Genomic DNA, 13286 nt, shown 5'->3' with positions numbered 1-13286 from the left:
TCGGGGTCCTTTTATATCGGAGCTCAGTCACATCAGGTGTAACCGTCATTGCCCTAGCCGTTACTGACTGGGCAGAGGTGGCAGGTGCAGGCTGCCGCCACAGGCTGCTACTGCAGGGCACAGACGTCAGGCGGGCCATGCCTTTCAGAGACGACAGGTAGAACGCCGCCTGGCAAGGGATCCGAGTACTGCCACCGGATCCGGTAGGTATGGATGTCAGGCAGATCTCCCTAGAGTCTGCCGAGCTATCGTGCACCGAACCACCTGGGGCAGGTTTGCCTTGCACCGAGGTGCCGAGGTACACCAAGGTACCCGAGGTGTTTCTCCCACAGGACACTTAGCCAAACATTGGGGTGCTTCCTTCTTAGGAAGGGAGAGCTCAGAGTCCCTTGGGAGGAACTCGGGTCCCACGAGGAGCTCGAGTCCCCGGAGGAGCTCGGGGGCTCCATCCTCAGGTTTGAGGAGAGCGAGGCCCGGCTTCTCGACGAGCTGTCACACCCGACGAGTTGTTTGACCGGGCCTCGGCGAGCTTGCTGTGCCGAGTAGTGGCCAGACTGTCACGCTGAGTTGTCACTTATGCCAGGTCATGTCCACGTGTCCCCATGCTACAAGGTCGGGCCAAATCACCCTACATTAGCTAGTTTTAACAGTTCAATTGAGTTCTGAGATATCCAATAGATATGTAGAGAGGCTTCATTTACTAATGAAAGATTTGATTCTGATTAAGGATAATGAAGGCTGAATGCTGATAATATAATGTTTATCCATGAATCAATCTACCTAATTATTCGTCTTTCCGTACATTTTGTGAATCTCTGTACATATATTTTTTTATAATAAAGGAAAACTTTTAAGTTCTTGCAAAAAAAAAAAACAGCTTCTAGAATTGCACTTTCCTAGGGAATTTTAATCCTTTCTGAATTGGTTAACAGTAGATCCTAACTCCATAAAAATTTGATTAAAGGTTGATATTTCATACAAAAAACTTTTGTATTTTTGCTATTATTTCCAACCTTGTAACGAAAACCGAAAGTCCAGATGAAGCACTAGAGATGGCAAAGCTTATATTTACAAAAGTTTCCCAACAAGCAAATGATAAGCCAGCATTACGTTTGAAGATGTATTACTAATTTTTTGAGGTGAAGGGATTAGAGATCCATCATATGGATGGCCGAACCCTGCAGGTAGGTTGGGCGAACTTTCAAAAAATTCCTCTCCCCTCATCTGGGAATCACATTCCCTGTTTTAGAAAATCTGCATTTTCAATGATCAATCTTGAACCATAAACCAAACCAGATCTGAAATCAGAAACAGGAGAGGGATATACCTGATACAGAGAAGCAGTATCTCCCAATGGAGGTGTTCACGCCCAAGGTAGAAACCAAAGACTGCTCCCACTGAAAATGATGCAATATAGGATGGAGCAGAATCAGCAATGTTCTTCCAAAAGAACCGAACCCTTCACAAGAATTCGTTGGAGGCAGTGAGCACACCTTCAATTCAGCCTTTCTCCAAAGACTGATATCAAGATCCAATCTTGATCACTCTTGCTAGAAAGAGGAAATCGAACTAGCAGTAATGGTGGCCGCAGGAAGGAGGCGGCAAGGAGAAAACAACTCAGTCTCGCTAGGTGCTATGTTCTCTCTCTGAATTTCGAATGTGATTAATCTTCTATAGCTGCCGCCCCCTTCTCCTTTTATAACCTTAAAGGGATCAACTCCTAATCCCATTAGGAGTTGCTGATCCGATCTAAATTCCCCTTAAGAGATAATGATAGATCCTTATCTTATCAGCAGATTAGATAAACCCTCTCTTAATCTGATTAGGAGGATTCCAGATCGGAATCTGTATTCAGATTTGGACTCTCTGAGTGGACAGGGTAAGACCCTATCCTATCTGCTAATCTAATCTCAAATTCGCCCCCTTAATTAACTGATCAAATCAGCCTAGTTCGAAATGGGCTTTAGGCCCAATAAGAGTATGTGCTCATTTAGCCTTCTAAACTACTACCTAGTTGGGCTTCCTTGTATGGTGTGGAACCCAAGCATTGATCTACACATCAGCCACAAGGGTTCGGCCCAACCTTTTTTACAAGGCCTAGCCGAATTCACTAGAAAGCCCAGTGAACCCCCTCAGCCCATCACATGGACTTTATGGGCCCAACACTTATATTAAGTGGTCCCTGGGCCAAGCCACCTTGTAACACCTAGGGACTGTGGGTAGATGCAAGATTAGACCATCAGGTATTACCCTCAATGGTCTTACACTTAACCTCTCAGCCCATAATGATCAAACACTGCCCGACAAGAAAGGACCTCTACCTCGGCTACAAGGAACAATGTTGCACTCTCTTCTCACATGGATCCCGGGAATTAAAACCTTTTTGCAAACAATTTGAAACCGTAACATATATATAATTTTATATCTCATATAAAATATATTTTGCAAAACAAATCTCAATGATTGAAATCGGCTGCCGACAGTCTTGGTTTCCATCAGAGAGAGTGCATCCCCGATCATTACCTTTGTCCGACAAAGGGGCTGATCCTATCACTATGATCACCCACTTAGATGAATTCTCGGACTGTCCCAACATACCCAGGTTTTGACCCCCTCTAAGGATCTCACTGATTGGCATATCAAAAACAGCCTAATCTGACACTTAGTGCAGTATCATAATCGAGTCTAGGGGTCAGGTGTAACTTTCCAATTTTGCCCACTAATATCCAAAGTCTAGGGCAATACTGGAAATCTGGTCCGGTTTAAGGTTTCAAATAATCATACACTACATGTGCTTTGGGTCTCACCCTGGCAGCTGAGACAGGCGACCCCAACACTTGGCAGCACACTAGTGTCGGCCTTAGAAAGATAAATCTCCCCAGACGTATCCAACGGCTGTGAACATTGTAAACTAACACGAGTCTCATTAAGTGTCCAGTTTAAGGGTATTACACAGAACACACCACAAGAACATGAATCAAATATGTACTTTATTCATTTACAATAAATGTCATAAGTACATCAATCTGATTGGAGCTAAGGGCATACAACTGTCTAACAACTCCCACTTGCACTTAGGTTCAATCTGGTATAAGCCGGAGTCCCATACTCTCCACGTATTTCTCAAACACTTTCTATGTCTATGGCTTAGTCAATGGGTCTGCTACATTCTCCGCTGATGCTACCCTCTGAATCAGGACGTCCCCTCTACCAACAATCTCCCGTAGTACGTGTTACTTCCTCTCGATGTGCTTGAACTTCGAGTGTGCTCGAGGCTCCTTAGCCTAAGCAATCGCTCCATTGTTGTCACACAACAATGGGATGGGTGATGTGTTGGACGGAACTACTCCCAATTCATGAACGAACTTTTTCATCCACATGGCTTCCTTGGCAGCTTCACTTGTGGCAATGTATTTGGCTTCGGTTGTGGAGTCTGCCATGGACCCCTGTTTGTTGCTTTTCCAGCAAACAGCACACGATCCTATCGTGAAAACATACCCAGATGTAGACTTTTTATCATTTGGATCCGACTGGAAATCGGCATCAGTATACCCCTGGATCTGTAATGAGCTACCATCGAATACCAGACAAAACTCTTTTGTCCTTCGAAGGTACTTCAGTATATTTTTCACAGCGGTCCCGTGCTCCTGACTTGGGTTGGCCTGGAATCTGCTTACCACACTCACTACCTGAGCAATGTCAGGACGAGTGCACAGCATGGCATACATGATGCTCCCTACGGCTGAGGCATAGGGAATGTCCTTCATGCCCTCAATCTCCTCAGAAGTTTTGGGAGACATCTCCTTAGAGAGAGTGACTCTGTGCCTGAAAGGAACATTTCCCTCATTGGAGTTCTCCATGCTATATCTCTTGACAATTTTGTCAATGTAGGCAGATTGGGAATTGCTGTGAAAGCCATACTTTTACCGTAGTCAACATTCCTACGTCATTCCCAATGAGTAGAATTTCGTCTACATACAGAACCAGGAACGTAACCTTATCCCCACTGGACTTCCTGTAAACACAGGGCTCATCCGGATTCTACTCAAACTCAAACTTTTTGATGATAGAGTCAAACCGGATGTTCCAACTCCTAGAAGCTTGCTTAAGTCCATATATGGATCTATTTAACTTACGTACCATGTGTTCTTGACCCGCAGCTATGAAACCTTGCGGTTGCTGCATATAGATATCTTCAGTATGATCTCCATTCAGGAACGCAATTTTGACATCTATTTGCCAAATCTCGTAGTCATGGTATGCTGCTATAGCTAGTAGGATCCGAATGGATTTAAGCATGGCCATGGGCAAAAACGTTTCCTCATAATCGATGCCCTCTTTCTGAGTATACCCTTTCGCCACAAGACGAGCTTTGTAGGTCTCAACCTTACCATCGGGGCCCTTCTTCCTCTTATAGATCCATTTGCAACCAATTGGTTTTACCCCAGAGGGCAGATCTACTAGAGTCCAGACTCCATTGGTCTCCATTGAGTCCCTCTCAGCTCTCGTGGCATCTACCCACTTCAGGGAATTTATGTCCAACATAGCTTCCGCATAAGTCACGGGATCCTCCTCACTAGTCAAGGCTTCCACCAGGTAACTATCCTGGTCATAGCCAAAATGGACTGGTGGCCTGGACACCCGGGTAGATCTTCTAGGTTGGTCAATACCTAGAACCTGTGGGACATTTCCCACTGACCTTGAGCTCTCCTCGTCAAGAACTATTTCTTGACGATGTGATTCTAGGATGTAATCAGTCTCCAAGAACTGTGCATTTCGGTTGCAGAACACCTTCTGCTCACTTGGGTCATAGAATAGGTAACCCATAGATCCTTTTGGGTAGCCTATGAATAGGCAACGGCTGGTCTTGGATTCCAACTTGTCCACATTCGTTCTTTCCGGTCCAAAGTTCGTATGCAGTGTTCGGAACCGATTTGGTTGGAACCCGATTCAGCACGTATATCGCAGTCTCTAATGCGTAACCCCAAAAGGACGTGGGTAAATCTGAGTGTACGAGAAGTGACTGGAACATATCCAATAAGGTCTTATTCCTCTTCTTTGAAACACCGTTAAGCTGTGGTGTAGCAGGAGGAGCCAACTGTGACACTCCCATTGACCTTCAAGTAGTCCCTGAATTCGTCAGAGAGATATTCGCCTCCTTGATCTAATCGAAGGGCCTTGATTTGTCTCCCTAACTGTTTCTCGACCTCTTGTCTGAACTCTTTGAACTTTTCAAAGGATTCGAACTTGTGTCTCATAGGTACACGTAACCATACCGAGAATAGTCATCGGTAAATGTTATGAAATACACATGCTGGTTACGAGTCCTAACAATCAGGGGACCACATACATCACTATGTATAAGGTCAAGCGTGCCTGTACATCTTTCAGACTTACCGTTAAATGGTCGTTTTGTCATCTTACCCTGAAAGCAAGGCTCACAAGTGGGAAGATCTTCTACAGTTAGAAAATCCATAGGACCATCCTTTACCAACCTTGTGATATGCTCAACACCGATATGGCCAAGTCGGTAATGCCACAGGCACGTGGGATTTACGGTATCACGGATCCTTTTCTTGGGGATATCAGCCGACGTAGTTTCGGCTACATTAGTTTCTAGAGAAGGATGTAGAACATAGAGACCGTTCTCCAGTTCCCTGTATGTGATGAATCTGTTGTTTCTTTTAATAGTAATCGTATTACTAAAGAAGACAGAATAACCATCAGCACACAGTTTTGAGACAAAAATCAAATTTCTTCTTAAATTCTATACAAAAAGACAATATTTGAGTATAATTTTTCCTTCTCTAAAAATCAACTCTACGGTTCCTATAGCCGCAGCTGCAACACTTGCAGAAATCCCCAAGTAAAGCGTTACTTCTCCTTCACTCAGCCTTTTGCTTACCTTGAACCCCTGCAGTGAGTTACACGCATGAGTTGAAGCCCTGGAGTCAATACACTAGGACGCAGAAGCAACCAACAAATTGGTTTCTATGACACAAGATTTGAAATTACCTTTCTTGGATTCTAGGTATTGAGGACAGTTCCTCTTCCAGTGGTCGGTCTGCTTGCAATAGTGACAGGCATCAGATGCCTTGTCTTTCCTTTGCTTTTTGGATTTGGCGGCCTTCTTCTGAGGCTTTCTCTTTGCCCTCTTCTTCTTGCCCGATTTTCCTGTTTCAACAAGCATGGTAATTGGCTCATCCTTCTTAATCAATTCTTCGACCCTCTGCAACATATTGTTAAGTTCCTGCAAGCTGACATTCAGCTTGTTCATGTTGTAATTCATGATGAATGGATTGAGGGACGGAGGCAAAGAGTTGATAATAGCATCAATCTGGGTTAACAGATCCAGCCCGGATCCAAGAGCCTCCAGTTCGTTGATATAACCCATCATCCAAAGACAATGGTCGTGAACCTGTTGGCCCTTGGACATCTGCGCAGTCATGAACTGTTTCAAGACCTTCTGTCGAGTAGAACGGTTCTGCTCTTCATACATTGTCTTGAGATTGTCCAATATGTCCTTGGCAAGTTTGATCTGATCAAACTGCCTCTGTATTGGATTATCCAACGAGGCAATGATATAGTAGCGGGCAAGGGAGTTTTTCTTCTCCCATTCTTGGTATTATCTTCTCCAGGCCTTAAAAGCCCAATCTCCCGGACGATCCGGGGTAGGATTTTTGGCTACCTTATCCAACTTCTCAGAGTTTAAGACCAGCATAAGGTTTTGGTACCAGTCGGCATAGTTTGGGCCCTTAAGCTTGTTGTCATCAAGAAGCTTTGCAAATTGTCTGTTTGTCATTTTCTGATAAAAGAGCAAACATTAGTCCACAACCTAATTTGATTCATGTTCATTACATAGATATGGCTTTTAATCTATGTTTCATTCCCATTTGTTCATCTCTGAGATTTCCCTCCTATCTCAGTGACGGAGATAGCGACTTGTCTCTGGAAATGTGGGAAACCACATAGGGTGCATGGAGCCAACTGTTTCAGTTGCAAAACCCCACCACCTTTCTGTGAAGGATCATATCCACTCATCATATGAGTTTTCCCTTTGGCCTCTTTCAGACAAGGTTAATAGCCATTTTAGGTTAAACCTTTCTGTCCAGTGAGTGCTTACCCATCATATTCATGAATGCCAAGATACCGTGGGAGAGTTCCCATTTTCTGGTGAAGCCCTCCCACATCGGTCTATGACGCCCCTATCATCTTATGAAACACTCAGACAAATCCAATAGCAAATGAATAACCCATTTTCTGGTGCGTTTCCTCATTACTGAAGGACCCATCTTCATGCTAATGATGGATGGCCTTTAGAGAGTTCATCATATGAATCTCCCTATCACATGCACTCATATTACTGGAGGAAACAATAATTATGCCCTAGCTTAATTTAGGTCAAACCAGAGTGGCTCCCGCTAACTTTCATAAAGCCAGATTTCGGTGGGCCCTAATCGGCTAGGGTTCCGCACGTGTCCTCTTCAGGAGGTGTGGGGCCCACCACTGAGGAAGATCATCCAATGATCTTTAGGGACACCATGGAAATGATGTGCATTCAGCCACGGTGTGCGCAAGAGCTACTGTCGTATCTGCATGGACCAAGTACTTATGGCCCATGTATGTTGCACATCACACATCCATACATTACATGCAGGGATAAGTTGATCCAATCAATTAAATATCTGTAAGGCCCATAATTAAAGACCATTTTAATACATAACATTAACAATTAACATTATCTAGGTATATGGGCCGAATTAGGGTTTAGTAGTTCGGCCCATATAGCTTTCCTACAAAAGTGGGATTTTAGCATTTTTAACAATTTAAAACTGGGCCTTAAGGTTGGGCTGAATTAAACTCTTAATTAATTATCAATCCTTAGGCCCATCAGTGGGAAATTAGGGCTGACAATCAGCCTCCATTGAACCCTAGATTCGGTCCAACCAGTTTGGACTAATCTGGTTCGAATGGGTCTAGGGTTTGATCTTTAATTAAAGATTTAATTCAAGAAATGATCTGAAATTAAATACTGATAAAAGAAAAGCAAGAATCAGTCAAAGAGGGTTGTTCGCACATCACATCCTGCAAAACAGAGGTTAGACTACAGAATGCAGTTTCATAAACTGCAAATCGCAGATTGCGATATCCCCATCTGCGAAATCTCCTTCCTGCGCCATCTTCGATCCAAAAATAATAAAAACAGAAACCCTAAAATTTGTATTAATATTACATCAGATCGAATCCTAGACATTCAGTCTAAAAATAAATAAAAAAATATTTTATAGACCAAATGTAATAAATCAAGAAACTACAAATCGTAGTTTTCTACGCCAATCAAGATTTCGATCTCCAGTTATACGAACAACCCATAAATAAAGAAAATTATAAAGAACAATTCTAAATAAAATTCAGATTTATAAAATTTAATTTCAGATCAATTGCCCTCTATCTGAAAAACAATTTTTCAGAAAAAACCCTAATCTACGCAAATCGGGTAGAACGCCTTTTGCCCATTTGCGCAGGTTCAGATCTGCATTAATTCGGTTCAGGACTTGAACCAGTCTCTGATACCACTGAAGGGATTAGAGATCCATCATAAGGATGGCCGAACCTTGCCGGTAGGTTGGGCGAAATTTCAAAAAATTCCTCTCCCCTCATCTAGGAATCATATTCCCTGTTTTAGAAAATCTGCATTTTCAAGGATCAATCTTGAACCATAAACCAAACCAGATCTGAAATCAGAAGCAGGAGAGGGATATACCTGATACAAAGAAGCAGTATCTCCCAATGGAGGTGTTCACGCCCAAGGTAGGAACCAAAGACTGCTCCCACTGAAGATGGCGTAGTGTAGGATGGAGCAGAATCAACAATGTTCTTCCAAAAGAATCGAACCCTTCACAAGAATTCGTTGGAGGCAGTGAGCACACCTTCAAATCAGCCTTTCACCAAAGACTGATATCAAGATCCAATCTTGATCACTCCTACTAGAAAGAGGAAATCGAACTGGCAGTAATGGCAGCGGGAGGAAGGAGGCGGCAAGGAGAAAATAGCTCAGTCTCACTGGGTGTTGTGTTCTCTCTCTGAATTTTGAATGTGATTGATCTTCTATTGCTGCCGCCCCCTTCTCCTTTTATAACCTTAAAGGGATCAACTCCTAATCCCATTAGGAGTTGTTGATCCAAATCATATTTGGATATGAGTTCCCCTTAAGAGATAATGATAGATCCTTATCTTATCTGCAGATTAGATCAACCCTCTCCTAATTTGATTAGGAGGATTCCAGATCTGAATCTGTATTCAGATTTGGACTCTCTAAGTGGATAGGGTAAGACCCTATCCTATCTGCTAATCTAATCTCAAATTCTACCCTTTAATTAACTGATCAAATCATCCTAGTTCGAAATGGACTTTAGGCCCAATAAGAGTATGTGCTCACTTAGCCTTCTAAATTGCTACCCAGTTGGGCTTCCTTGTATGGCGTGGGACCCAAGCATTGATCTACACATTAGCCACAAGGGTCCGGCCCAGCCTTTGTTACAAGGCCTAGCCGAATTCACTGGAAAGCCCAGTGAACCCCCTCAGCCCATCACATGGACTCTATGGGCCCAACATTTACACTAAGTGGTCATTGGGCCAAGCCACCTTGTAACACCCAGGGACTGTGGGCATATGCAAGATTAGCCCATCAGGTATTACCCTCAATGGTCTTACACTTAACCTCTCCGCCCATATTGATCAAACACTACCTGACAAGAGAGGACCTCTCCCTCGGCTGCAAGGAACAGTGCTACACTCTCTTCTCACATGGATCCCGGGAATTAAAACCCTTTTGCAAACAATTTGAAACTGTAACATATATATATACTTTTATATCTCATATAAAATATATTTTGCAAAACAAATCTCAACGATTGAAATCGGCTGCCGGCAGTCTTGGTTTCCATCAGAGAGAGTGCATCCCTGATCATTACCTTTATTCGACAAAGGGGCTGATCCTGTCACTATGATCACACACTCAGATGAATTCTCGGACTATCCCAACATACCCAGGTTTTGACCCCCTCTAAGGATCTCACTGATTAGCATATCAAAGATAGCTCAATCCGACACCTAGTGCAGTATCATAATCGAGTGTAGGGGTCTGGTGTAACTTTCCAGTTTTGCCCACTAATCTCCAATGTACAGGGCAATACTGGAAATCTGGTCCGGTTCAAGGTTTCAAGTTATCCTACACTGCATGTGCTTTGGGTCTCACCCTGGCAGCTGAGATAGACGACCCCAACACTTGGCAGCACACCAGTGTTGGCCTTAGCAAGATAAATCTCTCTAGACTTATCCAATGGCTATGAACATTTTAAACTAACACGAGTGTCATTAAGTGTTCAGTTTAAGGGTATTACATAAAAACACACCACAAGAACATGAATCAAATATGCACTTTGATAGTTATAAATATAACCCTAGCAAGTGTACTAGTTATCAAGTAGTATAAAAATATCGTTCCCATGGGGATTTAACAAAATAAGTATTAGAACCACAGTCTTCCCTAATTATGTGGACAATCGAAATTCAGATTTGAGCAAGAACTACTGAAAATAAAAACTAGAAAAAGAAAATAGAAGCAAGGGTGATCACTAACTGAATATGCAATGGATGAAAGCGCCAGGGCTTTTGGTCCACCTAACCAATGTAATGAATATTAATGGATTCGATTAACCAAGATTACTTGTCATTCCTATAAGTTGAGGTCTTTCCAATTTTATTTAATATTCTCTCTCGAGATATACTAAAACTACGCCCATCAGGTAACCCTTTGATCTCTCGAGTAGAGCTCTCAAGATGGAAGTGCATTAAATCCAAGGAAAACCATTAAATTCAGATGAATCATGTATATATATATATATATATATATATATATATATATATTCTATATACCATTCGATTCACACTATGAACTATTCAATCGATTATGTGAATTCCTCTCTCGATTCATTCACATAACCCAAATCAATTAAGAGGTGGCAAAGCTCTTAATTGCATTAAGCACAATAATTCATAGACTATATGAAAATCACAATTTTGGATAAATCATAAAGATAAAAATATATTCATTAATCTGGTTAGGCTTTCCACAGCCCTAGCAAGAAACAAATCAGTTCATGATAAAAGAATTAAAGCAAACAAAGGGAAAGAAAGAACTCTTGAATTCGCCCATGGTGCTGAGATCTCCTCTTCTTGTCGCCACCTTCTTCTTGAGGTTTCTGGAATTCTTGATCACCTTCCCCAAGTTTCTTGATTTGTTTTCTCCTTTCTTGATTGATTGCTCCTTTGCTTCTTGATTCAATCCACAGATTGAGTGATGCCTAAAGCTGGTCCACCCCCCCCCCCCCTTTATATAGCTTAAAGGAGGGGGGGGGGGTGGTCTCCTACTTCCTCTTGAAGTTTATCTTGCAAGAATAGAAAGTCCTAGTCTAATCCTACTCTTATCTTTTTATCTAGTGAACTCAATCCCTTTATCTTTCTAAGATTACATCAAGAATTTAGATCTGGAAGGACTCTTCTCAGTTTTTTGTTCTTGGATTCATATTAGACCTCCTCTGCGAATTGGGCTGCTGCTAGGCTTTTTTGCAAGTTGGGTTTCAGTTGCGGATTGGGCCTTCCTATGAATTTTCCCTGACTTCGGGCTCAGATTTGGCTTCGATTCAGGCCGAATCTGTAAAAGCCCAAAACACAAAAGTTGTGGCTTTTTCTCTTATCTTTCCAGTGGGTCTTGAATCACCTCAATCAGATCTCGGATATGAGAGTTAGGCCCAGATTACTAAACGGTGCCGAAACTGTGAAAAATCATCTAATTTGCCTTTCTTTGCTCCTGATGCCTTTTTTCATGCCTTGAACCGAAATACAAGAAATATGAGTCCAATTAAGTACTAATTAAGTATGCAAGACAGAATATTTGGGGATAAAAATGTGATAAATTCTACTCTCATCACACTTTATTCATTTACAATAAATGTCATAAGTACATCAATCTGATTGGAGCTAAGGGCATACAACTGTCTAACAAGCAAATGATAAGCCAGCATTACGCTTGAAGATGTACTACTAATTTTTGAGGTTCTTTTAATAGGGGCAGAATTAAAAGGCTGATTCCGATCCCAGCTTCTAGTTGAACCAAACAACAGGAATCAAAATCCGATTCCGATTCCTGAAAACCAAACAGATGCCAGGAATAGATGATTCCGATTCCGATTTTGGTCATGTCCGCGAACCAAATGCACCCCCATTTTATTTAATCTTTTAATAATTTTTAAATTTTAAAATGTTAATATTTTATCAATAAAGTAATAGTTTTTAATGTTAATTCTAGCACAAGTCCGATGGTTCTCCTTCTCCACTATTTTTTCATTATTTAAATATTAAGTTTTTAATATTTTTATCAATAAAGTAATATTTAAAATAATATTTTTTTAATATTTAAAACAATATTTTTAATTATTTAAAAATAAAATTATTGCCTACATATTAATTTATTGATGCCTTTTTTTGAATTTATTTACCATATAAAATGAAAAAATTAGACATTTATGATAGATTGTGTAAATCCCCCATAAAATGTATATAAGATACATGGAATCAAAAAGTGTGCACACCTACAGAACACCACCATTGGTAGACTGGTCCGGTCCACACAATCTATCTATATTTTAGAACAATTGTGAACTATGGTGTGATGTGGATTGGTCCCTGCCACAAGGTGTAGTGTGGAGCAATTCACGCCCACTAGTTTCTCATTAACACTACAGAACACCCCCTAAGAGGATAAAGATATCAAAAAGAGGTTTTTATTGAGTTTCAAATAAGGTCATTTTTGTAAAATTGTATAAAATAATTTATAGAAGGGTATAACTGGTATTTGAAAAAAATACCGATGCGTCATCTAATGTTTTCTGTCTAGGTCACTAATAGAAGGGAGGTTTTTGTCATGTTTTTTATAAGTTCAAGGGAAATATTTGTTAAAATTGAAATAAAGGGGAAGTTTTTATATTTTACCCAAAGTAATTAAAGAGGGAATGAATATCCCTTACGTAGTTGCACGACTCACACCCAAAATATTAGTACTCGTATTCCCAATGTTTTATTTGAAATTGAGATGATTAAGTAGGTGTTTGGCATCTGTGTTGGGAACATTGCACCGTTTTCTCATAAAAACGGTATTGGGCATATAGAGTTGTAAACATTGTTTTCTCAGAAAACAGTGCTTATTTTTGTTTGGAATCGGTGTT

Source organism: Nelumbo nucifera, chromosome 1, assembly GCF_055504915.1.
Source record: "Nelumbo nucifera cultivar China Antique chromosome 1, China Antique-T2T, whole genome shotgun sequence".
Classification (NCBI taxonomy): Eukaryota; Viridiplantae; Streptophyta; class Magnoliopsida; order Proteales; family Nelumbonaceae; genus Nelumbo; species Nelumbo nucifera.
The sequence above is the reverse complement of the archived record's forward strand: the minus strand, read 5'-3'. Positions refer to the sequence as shown.